At 51.5% G+C, this 16,530-nt stretch overlaps 21 non-coding genes across 21 annotated transcripts; 9 read left to right on the top strand and 12 right to left on the bottom strand.

The window, feature by feature from the left end:
• Window positions 1-172: 172 nt before the first annotated feature.
• Window positions 173-254, bottom strand: TRNAL-AAG (transfer RNA leucine (anticodon AAG)). The gene has a single exon. It is a non-coding gene; the product is annotated as a tRNA-Leu (tRNA).
• A 540-nt stretch (window positions 255-794) lies between these two features.
• TRNAD-GUC (transfer RNA aspartic acid (anticodon GUC)) lies at window positions 795-866 on the top strand. The gene has a single exon. It is a non-coding gene; the product is annotated as a tRNA-Asp (tRNA).
• Window positions 867-1,640: 774 nt separating this feature from the next.
• Window positions 1,641-1,722, bottom strand: TRNAL-AAG (transfer RNA leucine (anticodon AAG)). Its single transcript has one exon. It is a non-coding gene; the product is annotated as a tRNA-Leu (tRNA).
• Window positions 1,723-2,262: 540 nt separating this feature from the next.
• On the top strand, window positions 2,263-2,334 carry TRNAD-GUC (transfer RNA aspartic acid (anticodon GUC)). The gene has a single exon. It is a non-coding gene; the product is annotated as a tRNA-Asp (tRNA).
• Window positions 2,335-3,108: 774 nt separating this feature from the next.
• TRNAL-AAG (transfer RNA leucine (anticodon AAG)) lies at window positions 3,109-3,190 on the bottom strand. Its single transcript has one exon. It is a non-coding gene; the product is annotated as a tRNA-Leu (tRNA).
• A 540-nt stretch (window positions 3,191-3,730) lies between these two features.
• Window positions 3,731-3,802, top strand: TRNAD-GUC (transfer RNA aspartic acid (anticodon GUC)). The gene has a single exon. It is a non-coding gene; the product is annotated as a tRNA-Asp (tRNA).
• A 774-nt stretch (window positions 3,803-4,576) lies between these two features.
• On the bottom strand, window positions 4,577-4,658 carry TRNAL-AAG (transfer RNA leucine (anticodon AAG)). The gene has a single exon. It is a non-coding gene; the product is annotated as a tRNA-Leu (tRNA).
• A 1,386-nt stretch (window positions 4,659-6,044) lies between these two features.
• On the bottom strand, window positions 6,045-6,126 carry TRNAL-AAG (transfer RNA leucine (anticodon AAG)). The gene has a single exon. It is a non-coding gene; the product is annotated as a tRNA-Leu (tRNA).
• A 540-nt stretch (window positions 6,127-6,666) lies between these two features.
• TRNAD-GUC (transfer RNA aspartic acid (anticodon GUC)) lies at window positions 6,667-6,738 on the top strand. Its single transcript has one exon. It is a non-coding gene; the product is annotated as a tRNA-Asp (tRNA).
• Window positions 6,739-7,512: 774 nt separating this feature from the next.
• On the bottom strand, window positions 7,513-7,594 carry TRNAL-AAG (transfer RNA leucine (anticodon AAG)). Its single transcript has one exon. It is a non-coding gene; the product is annotated as a tRNA-Leu (tRNA).
• A 540-nt stretch (window positions 7,595-8,134) lies between these two features.
• On the top strand, window positions 8,135-8,206 carry TRNAD-GUC (transfer RNA aspartic acid (anticodon GUC)). Its single transcript has one exon. It is a non-coding gene; the product is annotated as a tRNA-Asp (tRNA).
• A 774-nt stretch (window positions 8,207-8,980) lies between these two features.
• TRNAL-AAG (transfer RNA leucine (anticodon AAG)) lies at window positions 8,981-9,062 on the bottom strand. The gene has a single exon. It is a non-coding gene; the product is annotated as a tRNA-Leu (tRNA).
• A 540-nt stretch (window positions 9,063-9,602) lies between these two features.
• On the top strand, window positions 9,603-9,674 carry TRNAD-GUC (transfer RNA aspartic acid (anticodon GUC)). Its single transcript has one exon. It is a non-coding gene; the product is annotated as a tRNA-Asp (tRNA).
• A 774-nt stretch (window positions 9,675-10,448) lies between these two features.
• On the bottom strand, window positions 10,449-10,530 carry TRNAL-AAG (transfer RNA leucine (anticodon AAG)). The gene has a single exon. It is a non-coding gene; the product is annotated as a tRNA-Leu (tRNA).
• A 1,386-nt stretch (window positions 10,531-11,916) lies between these two features.
• On the bottom strand, window positions 11,917-11,998 carry TRNAL-AAG (transfer RNA leucine (anticodon AAG)). The gene has a single exon. It is a non-coding gene; the product is annotated as a tRNA-Leu (tRNA).
• A 540-nt stretch (window positions 11,999-12,538) lies between these two features.
• TRNAD-GUC (transfer RNA aspartic acid (anticodon GUC)) lies at window positions 12,539-12,610 on the top strand. Its single transcript has one exon. It is a non-coding gene; the product is annotated as a tRNA-Asp (tRNA).
• A 774-nt stretch (window positions 12,611-13,384) lies between these two features.
• On the bottom strand, window positions 13,385-13,466 carry TRNAL-AAG (transfer RNA leucine (anticodon AAG)). Its single transcript has one exon. It is a non-coding gene; the product is annotated as a tRNA-Leu (tRNA).
• Window positions 13,467-14,006: 540 nt separating this feature from the next.
• TRNAD-GUC (transfer RNA aspartic acid (anticodon GUC)) lies at window positions 14,007-14,078 on the top strand. The gene has a single exon. It is a non-coding gene; the product is annotated as a tRNA-Asp (tRNA).
• Window positions 14,079-14,852: 774 nt separating this feature from the next.
• TRNAL-AAG (transfer RNA leucine (anticodon AAG)) lies at window positions 14,853-14,934 on the bottom strand. The gene has a single exon. It is a non-coding gene; the product is annotated as a tRNA-Leu (tRNA).
• A 540-nt stretch (window positions 14,935-15,474) lies between these two features.
• Window positions 15,475-15,546, top strand: TRNAD-GUC (transfer RNA aspartic acid (anticodon GUC)). The gene has a single exon. It is a non-coding gene; the product is annotated as a tRNA-Asp (tRNA).
• A 774-nt stretch (window positions 15,547-16,320) lies between these two features.
• On the bottom strand, window positions 16,321-16,402 carry TRNAL-AAG (transfer RNA leucine (anticodon AAG)). Its single transcript has one exon. It is a non-coding gene; the product is annotated as a tRNA-Leu (tRNA).
• Window positions 16,403-16,530: the final 128 nt, after the last annotated feature.

The raw sequence follows: 16,530 nt of genomic DNA, 5'->3' as shown, positions 1-16,530 counted from the left end.
GTTCCAGATGGGAAACTTGAGACTGGATGTCCAGAAAAGCAAGACGTCAGAAGCGAAACCTTTTTCCTGCAGGGTGTGGCATACCATCCGCTTGCTCATTGCGACAGAGGTGGCACTAATGAAGGAAGAGGTCAACGTTACGTTCTTCTTTAAAATGCAAGGCCAGGAAAAGTGGCAGCGGTGGGATTTGAACCCACGCCTCCGAAGAGACTGGAGCCTTAATCCAGCGCCTTAGACCGCTCGGCCACGCTACCTCCCTGCTAGTCGCCGAAAGCGGAACTTGACCCGTTGCCCGGCCCGCTTTAGTGCTTTGCCTTTTCTCCTTGGAAAGTCTGGAGACAGGCAGTGGAAGGGCAGGCAAACTGTCAGGTGCGCAGAGGAGGGGAGACCATGAGGCAAGGTGGGAGATGGGGGCAAGAAGTGAGAAAAAAACTAATCGCAAGCTAGGGCAGGATTCGGAAAGTGAAGCCGAAAAGGGGCTTAGCATGCAGCCCAGGGGTTTCTTTGACTGTCCTAAGCCCACAGGGACTTTGCCGTCCTCAGCTCATGAGACTTGAGATGGGTAGCTTGATTTGCTGAGGAAATGCGGGATGACAGATTCAACTCTGGAGTCAAACATAGCCCGGAACTATCGCCTTAAACTGAGTTTTAAGCCTGGTGCCGATAAAAAGAAAGAAATTAGCCTTAGATCGGGCAAGCCGTTTGACGGGGGAAAATGAGACCCCCTAGGCCAGCTAGGTGGTCGCTGGATGCTGTGCAGACATCAGCAGCTGTTCATTTCATGCCCTCACGTCTCCTCGTTAGTATAGTGGTCAGTATCCCCGCCTGTCACGCGGGAGACCGGGGTTCAATTCCCCGACGGGGAGGTTAAACCTTTTCTGGATTTTTTTTAGTTCTTGACAAATATTCTTGAAGATTAGGCTGAGTCAAGTAGGGAATGGGTGCCAAGAACTGACTCTTTAAGAAAAAAGCACCGGCAACGCTAGTCATCGTACAATATTTGTGCACAATTGCTTACATTAGGCGGCCGGTCCACTTTATTGAGTCCCCCTCAGCACCATTTAGTGCTCCTGTTGTCTGCGAAGTCCAAATTGTAACCCTGAATCAGTTCCTCTTCTGACCCTTTGTATCATGTTACATGACGAGTAATGATCACCTGTTAGCTTTATCCCTAATTATAACTCTCACTCTTTCCCTGCATCTAACCCTAGCTCTAATCCCATCATTAACCTCGGTCCGGGCACACGCGTGAACCCTTACTCTCATCTCAGCCTCTCCTGGTGATACATCACACCTGGGATCGTTTGCTCCCTGTGGGCTGTGGGAAATTTGCTACCAGCACGCCCTGGAAGTGGGGCTCATTCCGCTGCAACGGGAGGTCTTCCCAGGACGCGTCACAGCTCAACGCAAGAGCTCCTGGGTTTCGAAGGCTCTTGCAGCAAGCCTTCACAAAGCAGCAGGGAGCGCCGTTCCAGATGGGAAACTTGAGACTGGATGTCCAGAAAAGCAAGACGTCAGAAGCGAAACCTTTTTCCTGCAGGGTGTGGCATACCATCCGCTTGCTCATTGCGACAGAGGTGGCACTAATGAAGGAAGAGGTCAACGTTACGTTCTTCTTTAAAATGCAAGGCCAGGAAAAGTGGCAGCGGTGGGATTTGAACCCACGCCTCTGAAGAGACTGGAGCCTTAATCCAGCGCCTTAGACCGCTCGGCCACGCTACCTCCCTGCTAGTCGCCGAAAGCGGAACTTGACCCGTTGCCCGGCCCGCTTTAGTGCTTTGCCTTTTCTCCTTGGAAAGTCTGGAGACAGGCAGTGGAAGGGCAGGCAAACTGTCAGGTGCGCAGAGGAGGGGAGACCATGAGGCAAGGTGGGAGATGGGGGCAAGAAGTGAGAAAAAAACTAATCGCAAGCTAGGGCAGGATTCGGAAAGTGAAGCCGAAAAGGGGCTTAGCATGCAGCCCAGGGGTTTCTTTGACTGTCCTAAGCCCACAGGGACTTTGCCGTCCTCAGCTCATGAGACTTGAGATGGGTAGCTTGATTTGCTGAGGAAATGCGGGATGACAGATTCAACTCTGGAGTCAAACATAGCCCGGAACTATCGCCTTAAACTGAGTTTTAAGCCTGGTGCCGATAAAAAGAAAGAAATTAGCCTTAGATCGGGCAAGCCGTTTGACGGGGGAAAATGAGACCCCCTAGGCCAGCTAGGTGGTCGCTGGATGCTGTGCAGACATCAGCAGCTGTTCATTTCATGCCCTCACGTCTCCTCGTTAGTATAGTGGTCAGTATCCCCGCCTGTCACGCGGGAGACCGGGGTTCAATTCCCCGACGGGGAGGTTAAACCTTTTCTGGATTTTTTTTAGTTCTTGACAAATATTCTTGAAGATTAGGCTGAGTCAAGTAGGGAATGGGTGCCAAGAACTGACTCTTTAAGAAAAAAGCACCGGCAACGCTAGTCATCGTACAATATTTGTGCACAATTGCTTACATTAGGCGGCCGGTCCACTTTATTGAGTCCCCCTCAGCACCATTTAGTGCTCCTGTTGTCTGCGAAGTCCAAATTGTAACCCTGAATCAGTTCCTCTTCTGACCCTTTGTATCATGTTACATGACGAGTAATGATCACCTGTTAGCTTTATCCCTAATTATAACTCTCACTCTTTCCCTGCATCTAACCCTAGCTCTAATCCCATCATTAACCTCGGTCCGGGCACACGCGTGAACCCTTACTCTCATCTCAGCCTCTCCTGGTGATACATCACACCTGGGATCGTTTGCTCCCTGTGGGCTGTGGGAAATTTGCTACCAGCACGCCCTGGAAGTGGGGCTCATTCCGCTGCAACGGGAGGTCTTCCCAGGACGCGTCACAGCTCAACGCAAGAGCTCCTGGGTTTCGAAGGCTCTTGCAGCAAGCCTTCACAAAGCAGCAGGGAGCGCCGTTCCAGATGGGAAACTTGAGACTGGATGTCCAGAAAAGCAAGACGTCAGAAGCGAAACCTTTTTCCTGCAGGGTGTGGCATACCATCCGCTTGCTCATTGCGACAGAGGTGGCACTAATGAAGGAAGAGGTCAACGTTACGTTCTTCTTTAAAATGCAAGGCCAGGAAAAGTGGCAGCGGTGGGATTTGAACCCACGCCTCTGAAGAGACTGGAGCCTTAATCCAGCGCCTTAGACCGCTCGGCCACGCTACCTCCCTGCTAGTCGCCGAAAGCGGAACTTGACCCGTTGCCCGGCCCGCTTTAGTGCTTTGCCTTTTCTCCTTGGAAAGTCTGGAGACAGGCAGTGGAAGGGCAGGCAAACTGTCAGGTGCGCAGAGGAGGGGAGACCATGAGGCAAGGTGGGAGATGGGGGCAAGAAGTGAGAAAAAAACTAATCGCAAGCTAGGGCAGGATTCGGAAAGTGAAGCCGAAAAGGGGCTTAGCATGCAGCCCAGGGGTTTCTTTGACTGTCCTAAGCCCACAGGGACTTTGCCGTCCTCAGCTCATGAGACTTGAGATGGGTAGCTTGATTTGCTGAGGAAATGCGGGATGACAGATTCAACTCTGGAGTCAAACATAGCCCGGAACTATCGCCTTAAACTGAGTTTTAAGCCTGGTGCCGATAAAAAGAAAGAAATTAGCCTTAGATCGGGCAAGCCGTTTGACGGGGGAAAATGAGACCCCCTAGGCCAGCTAGGTGGTCGCTGGATGCTGTGCAGACATCAGCAGCTGTTCATTTCATGCCCTCACGTCTCCTCGTTAGTATAGTGGTCAGTATCCCCGCCTGTCACGCGGGAGACCGGGGTTCAATTCCCCGACGGGGAGGTTAAACCTTTTCTGGATTTTTTTTAGTTCTTGACAAATATTCTTGAAGATTAGGCTGAGTCAAGTAGGGAATGGGTGCCAAGAACTGACTCTTTAAGAAAAAAGCACCGGCAACGCTAGTCATCGTACAATATTTGTGCACAATTGCTTACATTAGGCGGCCGGTCCACTTTATTGAGTCCCCCTCAGCACCATTTAGTGCTCCTGTTGTCTGCGAAGTCCAAATTGTAACCCTGAATCAGTTCCTCTTCTGACCCTTTGTATCATGTTACATGACGAGTAATGATCACCTGTTAGCTTTATCCCTAATTATAACTCTCACTCTTTCCCTGCATCTAACCCTAGCTCTAATCCCATCATTAACCTCGGTCCGGGCACACGCGTGAACCCTTACTCTCATCTCAGCCTCTCCTGGTGATACATCACACCTGGGATCGTTTGCTCCCTGTGGGCTGTGGGAAATTTGCTACCAGCACGCCCTGGAAGTGGGGCTCATTCCGCTGCAACGGGAGGTCTTCCCAGGACGCGTCACAGCTCAACGCAAGAGCTCCTGGGTTTCGAAGGCTCTTGCAGCAAGCCTTCACAAAGCAGCAGGGAGCGCCGTTCCAGATGGGAAACTTGAGACTGGATGTCCAGAAAAGCAAGACGTCAGAAGCGAAACCTTTTTCCTGCAGGGTGTGGCATACCATCCGCTTGCTCATTGCGACAGAGGTGGCACTAATGAAGGAAGAGGTCAACGTTACGTTCTTCTTTAAAATGCAAGGCCAGGAAAAGTGGCAGCGGTGGGATTTGAACCCACGCCTCTGAAGAGACTGGAGCCTTAATCCAGCGCCTTAGACCGCTCGGCCACGCTACCTCCCTGCTAGTCGCCGAAAGCGGAACTTGACCCGTTGCCCGGCCCGCTTTAGTGCTTTGCCTTTTCTCCTTGGAAAGTCTGGAGACAGGCAGTGGAAGGGCAGGCAAACTGTCAGGTGCGCAGAGGAGGGGAGACCATGAGGCAAGGTGGGAGATGGGGGCAAGAAGTGAGAAAAAAACTAATCGCAAGCTAGGGCAGGATTCGGAAAGTGAAGCCGAAAAGGGGCTTAGCATGCAGCCCAGGGGTTTCTTTGACTGTCCTAAGCCCACAGGGACTTTGCCGTCCTCAGCTCATGAGACTTGAGATGGGTAGCTTGATTTGCTGAGGAAATGCGGGATGACAGATTCAACTCTGGAGTCAAACATAGCCCGGAACTATCGCCTTAAACTGAGTTTTAAGCCTGGTGCCGATAAAAAGAAAGAAATTAGCCTTAGATCGGGCAAGCCGTTTGACGGGGGAAAATGAGACCCCCTAGGCCAGCTAGGTGGTCGCTGGATGCTGTGCAGACATCAGCAGCTGTTCATTTCATGCCCTCCCGTCTCCTTGTTAGTATAGTGGTCAGTATCCCCGCCTGTCACGCGGGAGACCGGGGTTCAATTCCCCGACGGGGAGGTTAAACCTTTTCTGGATTTTTTTTAGTTCTTGACAAATATTCTTGAAGATTAGGCTGAGTCAAGTAGGGAATGGGTGCCAAGAACTGACTCTTTAAGAAAAAAGCACCGGCAACGCTAGTCATCGTACAATATTTGTGCACAATTGCTTACATTAGGCGGCCGGTCCACTTTATTGAGTCCCCCTCAGCACCATTTAGTGCTCCTGTTGTCTGCGAAGTCCAAATTGTAACCCTGAATCAGTTCCTCTTCTGACCCTTTGTATCATGTTACATGACGAGTAATGATCACCTGTTAGCTTTATCCCTAATTATAACTCTCACTCTTTCCCTGCATCTAACCCTAGCTCTAATCCCATCATTAACCTCGGTCCGGGCACACGCGTGAACCCTTACTCTCATCTCAGCCTCTCCTGGTGATACATCACACCTGGGATCGTTTGCTCCCTGTGGGCTGTGGGAAATTTGCTACCAGCACGCCCTGGAAGTGGGGCTCATTCCGCTGCAACGGGAGGTCTTCCCAGGACGCGTCACAGCTCAACGCAAGAGCTCCTGGGTTTCGAAGGCTCTTGCAGCAAGCCTTCACAAAGCAGCAGGGAGCGCCGTTCCAGATGGGAAACTTGAGACTGGATGTCCAGAAAAGCAAGACGTCAGAAGCGAAACCTTTTTCCTGCAGGGTGTGGCATACCATCCTCTTGCTCATTGCGACAGAGGTGGCACTAATGAAGGAAGAGGTCAACGTTACGTTCTTCTTTAAAATGCAAGGCCAGGAAAAGTGGCAGCGGTGGGATTTGAACCCACGCCTCCGAAGAGACTGGAGCCTTAATCCAGCGCCTTAGACCGCTCGGCCACGCTACCTCCCTGCTAGTCGCCGAAAGCGGAACTTGACCCGTTGCCCGGCCCGCTTTAGTGCTTTGCCTTTTCTCCTTGGAAAGTCTGGAGACAGGCAGTGGAAGGGCAGGCAAACTGTCAGGTGCGCAGAGGAGGGGAGACCATGAGGCAAGGTGGGAGATGGGGGCAAGAAGTGAGAAAAAAACTAATCGCAAGCTAGGGCAGGATTCGGAAAGTGAAGCCGAAAAGGGGCTTAGCATGCAGCCCAGGGGTTTCTTTGACTGTCCTAAGCCCACAGGGACTTTGCCGTCCTCAGCTCATGAGACTTGAGATGGGTAGCTTGATTTGCTGAGGAAATGCGGGATGACAGATTCAACTCTGGAGTCAAACATAGCCCGGAACTATCGCCTTAAACTGAGTTTTAAGCCTGGTGCCGATAAAAAGAAAGAAATTAGCCTTAGATCGGGCAAGCCGTTTGACGGGGGAAAATGAGACCCCCTAGGCCAGCTAGGTGGTCGCTGGATGCTGTGCAGACATCAGCAGCTGTTCATTTCATGCCCTCACGTCTCCTCGTTAGTATAGTGGTCAGTATCCCCGCCTGTCACGCGGGAGACCGGGGTTCAATTCCCCGACGGGGAGGTTAAACCTTTTCTGGATTTTTTTTAGTTCTTGACAAATATTCTTGAAGATTAGGCTGAGTCAAGTAGGGAATGGGTGCCAAGAACTGACTCTTTAAGAAAAAAGCACCGGCAACGCTAGTCATCGTACAATATTTGTGCACAATTGCTTACATTAGGCGGCCGGTCCACTTTATTGAGTCCCCCTCAGCACCATTTAGTGCTCCTGTTGTCTGCGAAGTCCAAATTGTAACCCTGAATCAGTTCCTCTTCTGACCCTTTGTATCATGTTACATGACGAGTAATGATCACCTGTTAGCTTTATCCCTAATTATAACTCTCACTCTTTCCCTGCATCTAACCCTAGCTCTAATCCCATCATTAACCTCGGTCCGGGCACACGCGTGAACCCTTACTCTCATCTCAGCCTCTCCTGGTGATACATCACACCTGGGATCGTTTGCTCCCTGTGGGCTGTGGGAAATTTGCTACCAGCACGCCCTGGAAGTGGGGCTCATTCCGCTGCAACGGGAGGTCTTCCCAGGACGCGTCACAGCTCAACGCAAGAGCTCCTGGGTTTCGAAGGCTCTTGCAGCAAGCCTTCACAAAGCAGCAGGGAGCGCCGTTCCAGATGGGAAACTTGAGACTGGATGTCCAGAAAAGCAAGACGTCAGAAGCGAAACCTTTTTCCTGCAGGGTGTGGCATACCATCCGCTTGCTCATTGCGACAGAGGTGGCACTAATGAAGGAAGAGGTCAACGTTACGTTCTTCTTTAAAATGCAAGGCCAGGAAAAGTGGCAGCGGTGGGATTTGAACCCACGCCTCCGAAGAGACTGGAGCCTTAATCCAGCGCCTTAGACCGCTCGGCCACGCTACCTCCCTGCTAGTCGCCGAAAGCGGAACTTGACCCGTTGCCCGGCCCGCTTTAGTGCTTTGCCTTTTCTCCTTGGAAAGTCTGGAGACAGGCAGTGGAAGGGCAGGCAAACTGTCAGGTGCGCAGAGGAGGGGAGACCATGAGGCAAGGTGGGAGATGGGGGCAAGAAGTGAGAAAAAAACTAATCGCAAGCTAGGGCAGGATTCGGAAAGTGAAGCCGAAAAGGGGCTTAGCATGCAGCCCAGGGGTTTCTTTGACTGTCCTAAGCCCACAGGGACTTTGCCGTCCTCAGCTCATGAGACTTGAGATGGGTAGCTTGATTTGCTGAGGAAATGCGGGATGACAGATTCAACTCTGGAGTCAAACATAGCCCGGAACTATCGCCTTAAACTGAGTTTTAAGCCTGGTGCCGATAAAAAGAAAGAAATTAGCCTTAGATCGGGCAAGCCGTTTGACGGGGGAAAATGAGACCCCCTAGGCCAGCTAGGTGGTCGCTGGATGCTGTGCAGACATCAGCAGCTGTTCATTTCATGCCCTCACGTCTCCTCGTTAGTATAGTGGTCAGTATCCCCGCCTGTCACGCGGGAGACCGGGGTTCAATTCCCCGACGGGGAGGTTAAACCTTTTCTGGATTTTTTTTAGTTCTTGACAAATATTCTTGAAGATTAGGCTGAGTCAAGTAGGGAATGGGTGCCAAGAACTGACTCTTTAAGAAAAAAGCACCGGCAACGCTAGTCATCGTACAATATTTGTGCACAATTGCTTACATTAGGCGGCCGGTCCACTTTATTGAGTCCCCCTCAGCACCATTTAGTGCTCCTGTTGTCTGCGAAGTCCAAATTGTAACCCTGAATCAGTTCCTCTTCTGACCCTTTGTATCATGTTACATGACGAGTAATGATCACCTGTTAGCTTTATCCCTAATTATAACTCTCACTCTTTCCCTGCATCTAACCCTAGCTCTAATCCCATCATTAACCTCGGTCCGGGCACACGCGTGAACCCTTACTCTCATCTCAGCCTCTCCTGGTGATACATCACACCTGGGATCGTTTGCTCCCTGTGGGCTGTGGGAAATTTGCTACCAGCACGCCCTGGAAGTGGGGCTCATTCCGCTGCAACGGGAGGTCTTCCCAGGACGCGTCACAGCTCAACGCAAGAGCTCCTGGGTTTCGAAGGCTCTTGCAGCAAGCCTTCACAAAGCAGCAGGGAGCGCCGTTCCAGATGGGAAACTTGAGACTGGATGTCCAGAAAAGCAAGACGTCAGAAGCGAAACCTTTTTCCTGCAGGGTGTGGCATACCATCCGCTTGCTCATTGCGACAGAGGTGGCACTAATGAAGGAAGAGGTCAACGTTACGTTCTTCTTTAAAATGCAAGGCCAGGAAAAGTGGCAGCGGTGGGATTTGAACCCACGCCTCTGAAGAGACTGGAGCCTTAATCCAGCGCCTTAGACCGCTCGGCCACGCTACCTCCCTGCTAGTCGCCGAAAGCGGAACTTGACCCGTTGCCCGGCCCGCTTTAGTGCTTTGCCTTTTCTCCTTGGAAAGTCTGGAGACAGGCAGTGGAAGGGCAGGCAAACTGTCAGGTGCGCAGAGGAGGGGAGACCATGAGGCAAGGTGGGAGATGGGGGCAAGAAGTGAGAAAAAAACTAATCGCAAGCTAGGGCAGGATTCGGAAAGTGAAGCCGAAAAGGGGCTTAGCATGCAGCCCAGGGGTTTCTTTGACTGTCCTAAGCCCACAGGGACTTTGCCGTCCTCAGCTCATGAGACTTGAGATGGGTAGCTTGATTTGCTGAGGAAATGCGGGATGACAGATTCAACTCTGGAGTCAAACATAGCCCGGAACTATCGCCTTAAACTGAGTTTTAAGCCTGGTGCCGATAAAAAGAAAGAAATTAGCCTTAGATCGGGCAAGCCGTTTGACGGGGGAAAATGAGACCCCCTAGGCCAGCTAGGTGGTCGCTGGATGCTGTGCAGACATCAGCAGCTGTTCATTTCATGCCCTCACGTCTCCTCGTTAGTATAGTGGTCAGTATCCCCGCCTGTCACGCGGGAGACCGGGGTTCAATTCCCCGACGGGGAGGTTAAACCTTTTCTGGATTTTTTTTAGTTCTTGACAAATATTCTTGAAGATTAGGCTGAGTCAAGTAGGGAATGGGTGCCAAGAACTGACTCTTTAAGAAAAAAGCACCGGCAACGCTAGTCATCGTACAATATTTGTGCACAATTGCTTACATTAGGCGGCCGGTCCACTTTATTGAGTCCCCCTCAGCACCATTTAGTGCTCCTGTTGTCTGCGAAGTCCAAATTGTAACCCTGAATCAGTTCCTCTTCTGACCCTTTGTATCATGTTACATGACGAGTAATGATCACCTGTTAGCTTTATCCCTAATTATAACTCTCACTCTTTCCCTGCATCTAACCCTAGCTCTAATCCCATCATTAACCTCGGTCCGGGCACACGCGTGAACCCTTACTCTCATCTCAGCCTCTCCTGGTGATACATCACACCTGGGATCGTTTGCTCCCTGTGGGCTGTGGGAAATTTGCTACCAGCACGCCCTGGAAGTGGGGCTCATTCCGCTGCAACGGGAGGTCTTCCCAGGACGCGTCACAGCTCAACGCAAGAGCTCCTGGGTTTCGAAGGCTCTTGCAGCAAGCCTTCACAAAGCAGCAGGGAGCGCCGTTCCAGATGGGAAACTTGAGACTGGATGTCCAGAAAAGCAAGACGTCAGAAGCGAAACCTTTTTCCTGCAGGGTGTGGCATACCATCCGCTTGCTCATTGCGACAGAGGTGGCACTAATGAAGGAAGAGGTCAACGTTACGTTCTTCTTTAAAATGCAAGGCCAGGAAAAGTGGCAGCGGTGGGATTTGAACCCACGCCTCCGAAGAGACTGGAGCCTTAATCCAGCGCCTTAGACCGCTCGGCCACGCTACCTCCCTGCTAGTCGCCGAAAGCGGAACTTGACCCGTTGCCCGGCCCGCTTTAGTGCTTTGCCTTTTCTCCTTGGAAAGTCTGGAGACAGGCAGTGGAAGGGCAGGCAAACTGTCAGGTGCGCAGAGGAGGGGAGACCATGAGGCAAGGTGGGAGATGGGGGCAAGAAGTGAGAAAAAAACTAATCGCAAGCTAGGGCAGGATTCGGAAAGTGAAGCCGAAAAGGGGCTTAGCATGCAGCCCAGGGGTTTCTTTGACTGTCCTAAGCCCACAGGGACTTTGCCGTCCTCAGCTCATGAGACTTGAGATGGGTAGCTTGATTTGCTGAGGAAATGCGGGATGACAGATTCAACTCTGGAGTCAAACATAGCCCGGAACTATCGCCTTAAACTGAGTTTTAAGCCTGGTGCCGATAAAAAGAAAGAAATTAGCCTTAGATCGGGCAAGCCGTTTGACGGGGGAAAATGAGACCCCCTAGGCCAGCTAGGTGGTCGCTGGATGCTGTGCAGACATCAGCAGCTGTTCATTTCATGCCCTCACGTCTCCTCGTTAGTATAGTGGTCAGTATCCCCGCCTGTCACGCGGGAGACCGGAGTTCAATTCCCCGACGGGGAGGTTAAACCTTTTCTGGATTTTTTTTAGTTCTTGACAAATATTCTTGAAGATTAGGCTGAGTCAAGTAGGGAATGGGTGCCAAGAACTGACTCTTTAAGAAAAAAGCACCGGCAACGCTAGTCATCGTACAATATTTGTGCACAATTGCTTACATTAGGCGGCCGGTCCACTTTATTGAGTCCCCCTCAGCACCATTTAGTGCTCCTGTTGTCTGCGAAGTCCAAATTGTAACCCTGAATCAGTTCCTCTTCTGACCCTTTGTATCATGTTACATGACGAGTAATGATCACCTGTTAGCTTTATCCCTAATTATAACTCTCACTCTTTCCCTGCATCTAACCCTAGCTCTAATCCCATCATTAACCTCGGTCCGGGCACACGCGTGAACCCTTACTCTCATCTCAGCCTCTCCTGGTGATACATCACACCTGGGATCGTTTGCTCCCTGTGGGCTGTGGGAAATTTGCTACCAGCACGCCCTGGAAGTGGGGCTCATTCCGCTGCAACGGGAGGTCTTCCCAGGACGCGTCACAGCTCAACGCAAGAGCTCCTGGGTTTCGAAGGCTCTTGCAGCAAGCCTTCACAAAGCAGCAGGGAGCGCCGTTCCAGATGGGAAACTTGAGACTGGATGTCCAGAAAAGCAAGACGTCAGAAGCGAAACCTTTTTCCTGCAGGGTGTGGCATACCATCCGCTTGCTCATTGCGACAGAGGTGGCACTAATGAAGGAAGAGGTCAACGTTACGTTCTTCTTTAAAATGCAAGGCCAGGAAAAGTGGCAGCGGTGGGATTTGAACCCACGCCTCCGAAGAGACTGGAGCCTTAATCCAGCGCCTTAGACCGCTCGGCCACGCTACCTCCCTGCTAGTCGCCGAAAGCGGAACTTGACCCGTTGCCCGGCCCGCTTTAGTGCTTTGCCTTTTCTCCTTGGAAAGTCTGGAGACAGGCAGTGGAAGGGCAGGCAAACTGTCAGGTGCGCAGAGGAGGGGAGACCATGAGGCAAGGTGGGAGATGGGGGCAAGAAGTGAGAAAAAAACTAATCGCAAGCTAGGGCAGGATTCGGAAAGTGAAGCCGAAAAGGGGCTTAGCATGCAGCCCAGGGGTTTCTTTGACTGTCCTAAGCCCACAGGGACTTTGCCGTCCTCAGCTCATGAGACTTGAGATGGGTAGCTTGATTTGCTGAGGAAATGCGGGATGACAGATTCAACTCTGGAGTCAAACATAGCCCGGAACTATCGCCTTAAACTGAGTTTTAAGCCTGGTGCCGATAAAAAGAAAGAAATTAGCCTTAGATCGGGCAAGCCGTTTGACGGGGGAAAATGAGACCCCCTAGGCCAGCTAGGTGGTCGCTGGATGCTGTGCAGACATCAGCAGCTGTTCATTTCATGCCCTCACGTCTCCTCGTTAGTATAGTGGTCAGTATCCCCGCCTGTCACGCGGGAGACCGGGGTTCAATTCCCCGACGGGGAGGTTAAACCTTTTCTGGATTTTTTTTAGTTCTTGACAAATATTCTTGAAGATTAGGCTGAGTCAAGTAGGGAATGGGTGCCAAGAACTGACTCTTTAAGAAAAAAGCACCGGCAACGCTAGTCATCGTACAATATTTGTGCACAATTGCTTACATTAGGCGGCCGGTCCACTTTATTGAGTCCCCCTCAGCACCATTTAGTGCTCCTGTTGTCTGCGAAGTCCAAATTGTAACCCTGAATCAGTTCCTCTTCTGACCCTTTGTATCATGTTACATGACGAGTAATGATCACCTGTTAGCTTTATCCCTAATTATAACTCTCACTCTTTCCCTGCATCTAACCCTAGCTCTAATCCCATCATTAACCTCGGTCCGGGCACACGCGTGAACCCTTACTCTCATCTCAGCCTCTCCTGGTGATACATCACACCTGGGATCGTTTGCTCCCTGTGGGCTGTGGGAAATTTGCTACCAGCACGCCCTGGAAGTGGGGCTCATTCCGCTGCAACGGGAGGTCTTCCCAGGACGCGTCACAGCTCAACGCAAGAGCTCCTGGGTTTCGAAGGCTCTTGCAGCAAGCCTTCACAAAGCAGCAGGGAGCGCCGTTCCAGATGGGAAACTTGAGACTGGATGTCCAGAAAAGCAAGACGTCAGAAGCGAAACCTTTTTCCTGCAGGGTGTGGCATACCATCCGCTTGCTCATTGCGACAGAGGTGGCACTAATGAAGGAAGAGGTCAACGTTACGTTCTTCTTTAAAATGCAAGGCCAGGAAAAGTGGCAGCGGTGGGATTTGAACCCACGCCTCTGAAGAGACTGGAGCCTTAATCCAGCGCCTTAGACCGCTCGGCCACGCTACCTCCCTGCTAGTCGCCGAAAGCGGAACTTGACCCGTTGCCCGGCCCGCTTTAGTGCTTTGCCTTTTCTCCTTGGAAAGTCTGGAGACAGGCAGTGGAAGGGCAGGCAAACTGTCAGGTGCGCAGAGGAGGGGAGACCATGAGGCAAGGTGGGAGATGGGGGCAAGAAGTGAGAAAAAAACTAATCGCAAGCTAGGGCAGGATTCGGAAAGTGAAGCCGAAAAGGGGCTTAGCATGCAGCCCAGGGGTTTCTTTGACTGTCCTAAGCCCACAGGGACTTTGCCGTCCTCAGCTCATGAGACTTGAGATGGGTAGCTTGATTTGCTGAGGAAATGCGGGATGACAGATTCAACTCTGGAGTCAAACATAGCCCGGAACTATCGCCTTAAACTGAGTTTTAAGCCTGGTGCCGATAAAAAGAAAGAAATTAGCCTTAGATCGGGCAAGCCGTTTGACGGGGGAAAATGAGACCCCCTAGGCCAGCTAGGTGGTCGCTGGATGCTGTGCAGACATCAGCAGCTGTTCATTTCATGCCCTCACGTCTCCTCGTTAGTATAGTGGTCAGTATCCCCGCCTGTCACGCGGGAGACCGGGGTTCAATTCCCCGACGGGGAGGTTAAACCTTTTCTGGATTTTTTTTAGTTCTTGACAAATATTCTTGAAGATTAGGCTGAGTCAAGTAGGGAATGGGTGCCAAGAACTGACTCTTTAAGAAAAAAGCACCGGCAACGCTAGTCATCGTACAATATTTGTGCACAATTGCTTACATTAGGCGGCCGGTCCACTTTATTGAGTCCCCCTCAGCACCATTTAGTGCTCCTGTTGTCTGCGAAGTCCAAATTGTAACCCTGAATCAGTTCCTCTTCTGACCCTTTGTATCATGTTACATGACGAGTAATGATCACCTGTTAGCTTTATCCCTAATTATAACTCTCACTCTTTCCCTGCATCTAACCCTAGCTCTAATCCCATCATTAACCTCGGTCCGGGCACACGCGTGAACCCTTACTCTCATCTCAGCCTCTCCTGGTGATACATCACACCTGGGATCGTTTGCTCCCTGTGGGCTGTGGGAAATTTGCTACCAGCACGCCCTGGAAGTGGGGCTCATTCCGCTGCAACGGGAGGTCTTCCCAGGACGCGTCACAGCTCAACGCAAGAGCTCCTGGGTTTCGAAGGCTCTTGCAGCAAGCCTTCACAAAGCAGCAGGGAGCGCCGTTCCAGATGGGAAACTTGAGACTGGATGTCCAGAAAAGCAAGACGTCAGAAGCGAAACCTTTTTCCTGCAGGGTGTGGCATACCATCCGCTTGCTCATTGCGACAGAGGTGGCACTAATGAAGGAAGAGGTCAACGTTACGTTCTTCTTTAAAATGCAAGGCCAGGAAAAGTGGCAGCGGTGGGATTTGAACCCACGCCTCCGAAGAGACTGGAGCCTTAATCCAGCGCCTTAGACCGCTCGGCCACGCTACCTCCCTGCTAGTCGCCGAAAGCGGAACTTGACCCGTTGCCCGGCCCGCTTTAGTGCTTTGCCTTTTCTCCTTGGAAAGTCTGGAGACAGGCAGTGGAAGGGCAGGCAAACTGTCAGGTGCGCAGAGGAGGGGAGACCATGAGGCAAGGTGGGAGATGGGGGCAAGAAGTGAGAAAAAAACTAATCGCAAGCTAGGGCAGGATTCGGAAAGTGAAGCCGAAAAGGGGCTTAGCATGCAGCCCAGGGGTTTCTTTGACTGTCCTAAGCCCACAGGGACTTTGCCGTCCTCAGCTCATGAGACTTGAGATGGGTAGCTTGATTTGCTGAGGAAATGCGGGATGACAGATTCAACTCTGGAGTCAAACATAGCCCGGAACTATCGCCTTAAACTGAGTTTTAAGCCTGGTGCCGATAAAAAGAAAGAAATTAGCCTTAGATCGGGCAAGCCGTTTGACGGGGGAAAATGAGACCCCCTAGGCCAGCTAGGTGGTCGCTGGATGCTGTGCAGACATCAGCAGCTGTTCATTTCATGCCCTCACGTCTCCTCGTTAGTATAGTGGTCAGTATCCCCGCCTGTCACGCGGGAGACCGGGGTTCAATTCCCCGACGGGGAGGTTAAACCTTTTCTGGATTTTTTTTAGTTCTTGACAAATATTCTTGAAGATTAGGCTGAGTCAAGTAGGGAATGGGTGCCAAGAACTGACTCTTTAAGAAAAAAGCACCGGCAACGCTAGTCATCGTACAATATTTGTGCACAATTGCTTACATTAGGCGGCCGGTCCACTTTATTGAGTCCCCCTCAGCACCATTTAGTGCTCCTGTTGTCTGCGAAGTCCAAATTGTAACCCTGAATCAGTTCCTCTTCTGACCCTTTGTATCATGTTACATGACGAGTAATGATCACCTGTTAGCTTTATCCCTAATTATAACTCTCACTCTTTCCCTGCATCTAACCCTAGCTCTAATCCCATCATTAACCTCGGTCCGGGCACACGCGTGAACCCTTACTCTCATCTCAGCCTCTCCTGGTGATACATCACACCTGGGATCGTTTGCTCCCTGTGGGCTGTGGGAAATTTGCTACCAGCACGCCCTGGAAGTGGGGCTCATTCCGCTGCAACGGGAGGTCTTCCCAGGACGCGTCACAGCTCAACGCAAGAGCTCCTGGGTTTCGAAGGCTCTTGCAGCAAGCCTTCACAAAGCAGCAGGGAGCGCCGTTCCAGATGGGAAACTTGAGACTGGATGTCCAGAAAAGCAAGACGTCAGAAGCGAAACCTTTTTCCTGCAGGGTGTGGCATACCATCCGCTTGCTCATTGCGACAGAGGTGGCACTAATGAAGGAAGAGGTCAACGTTACGTTCTTCTTTAAAATGCAAGGCCAGGAAAAGTGGCAGCGGTGGGATTTGAACCCACGCCTCTGAAGAGACTGGAGCCTTAATCCAGCGCCTTAGACCGCTCGGCCACGCTACCTCCCTGCTAGTCGCCGAAAGCGGAACTTGACCCGTTGCCCGGCCCGCTTTAGTGCTTTGCCTTTTCTCCTTGGAAAGTCTGGAGACAGGCAGTGGAAGGGCAGGCAAACTGTCAGGTGCGCAGAGGAG

This window comes from Ambystoma mexicanum, unplaced genomic scaffold (genome assembly GCF_040938575.1).
Source record: "Ambystoma mexicanum isolate Mex_15411 unplaced genomic scaffold, UKY_AmexF1_1 Mex_scaf20, whole genome shotgun sequence".
Taxonomy (NCBI): domain Eukaryota; kingdom Metazoa; phylum Chordata; class Amphibia; order Caudata; family Ambystomatidae; genus Ambystoma; species Ambystoma mexicanum.
The sequence above is the reverse complement of the archived record's forward strand: the minus strand, read 5'-3'. Positions and strand labels throughout refer to the sequence as shown.